We start from the raw sequence: 1,172 nt of genomic DNA, 5'->3' as shown, positions 1-1,172 counted from the left end.
GTAGCGGAGAGTTGCGCAATTTGATTATCTACAATTTTGTTATGTGCTAGAATTTGATCAATTGTCGCATCTCTGCTCTCCATGTGCTTTTGCATATTAACCAACATTGCTCTAATTTCCCCCAAAGAAGGGTCTGAAGATGAGGGGGGTTGTTGTGGTTGATTCTTCTGGCTAGCATTGGGATGATAGTATTTCTGCTGTTGTTGCTGTGGCACCTGTGGTTCTTGTGGTGGTGGATTTTGAACATTAGTGCTCTGGTAGGAAAGGTATGGATGATTCCGATACCCAGGATTGTAAGTGTTGGAGTATGGGTTATTCTGCCTATAAGCTTGGAAGGCATTAACTTGCTCCACGGAACTCCTGCAATCCTGCTCCCAATGACCTACAATACCACAATTTTCACAGAAAGCCTCATTAGAATTATTATTAATCGCAGAAACATTGGCTACGTTAGCAGTGCTCAGATTATCTAATTTTTGACAAATAGAGGTCAGTTGAGCTTGCAAAAAGGATACAGATTCTACGCTATATTTCCCCTTGTTAGAAAATCCTCTGGGATTCCCATATTGGGAATTATGTATCGCCATATCTTCAATAACCTGACCTGCGTCATCAACATTAAGATTCATAAATCTCCCACTAGCTGCAGAGTCTAAAATTATTCTAGAAGAATTTCCAATGCCGTTATAAAAGGCTTGGATTAACTGCCATTGTGCTAAATTATGGTTAGGGCATTCTCTCTGTAAGTCCTTGAACCTCTCCCAAGCCTCATATAAGGACTCATCGGCTTCTTGGGCGAAGTTCTGAATCGCACTCCGTAGTACTGCTGTTCTCTCTGCAGGATAATACTTGTTATAGAAATTCAAAACAAGAGTTTCCCAGTCAGTTATACCAAGTGTAGTTCTATTTAAGCCATTAAACCACAATTTAGCTTTTCCAGTTAAAGAAAAGGGAAAGAGAATCTCCCTGATTTGGTCTTGAGTGACCCCGGCTTGCCTTATGGTGTTACAATATTGACAATAGTCGGCAATGTGAAGATTCGGGTCTTCACCCTTGGCTCCACTGAATTGTTTCCTCTCTATCATCGTTATAAATTGGGGCTTGATCTCAAATTGAACTCCATCAAGAGCCGGAGTAGGGGTGAGATGTGGAAAATCCGTAAGCTTTGGTTG

At 41.1% G+C, this 1,172-nt stretch overlaps 1 non-coding gene across 1 annotated transcript; it reads left to right on the top strand.

Annotated features, from left to right (window-relative positions):
• The first annotated feature begins 717 nt into the window (after window positions 1–717).
• On the top strand, window positions 718–824 carry LOC145625904 (small nucleolar RNA R71). Its single transcript, XR_014110799.1, has one exon. It is a non-coding gene; the product is annotated as a small nucleolar RNA R71 (small nucleolar RNA).
• Window positions 825–1,172: the final 348 nt, after the last annotated feature.

The sequence above is a fragment of the Chenopodium album genome, chromosome 3 (assembly GCF_948465745.1).
Source record: "Chenopodium album chromosome 3, dcCheAlbu1.1, whole genome shotgun sequence".
NCBI classification, from domain to species: Eukaryota; Viridiplantae; Streptophyta; class Magnoliopsida; order Caryophyllales; family Amaranthaceae; genus Chenopodium; species Chenopodium album.
The sequence above is the reverse complement of the archived record's forward strand: the minus strand, read 5'-3'. Positions and strand labels throughout refer to the sequence as shown.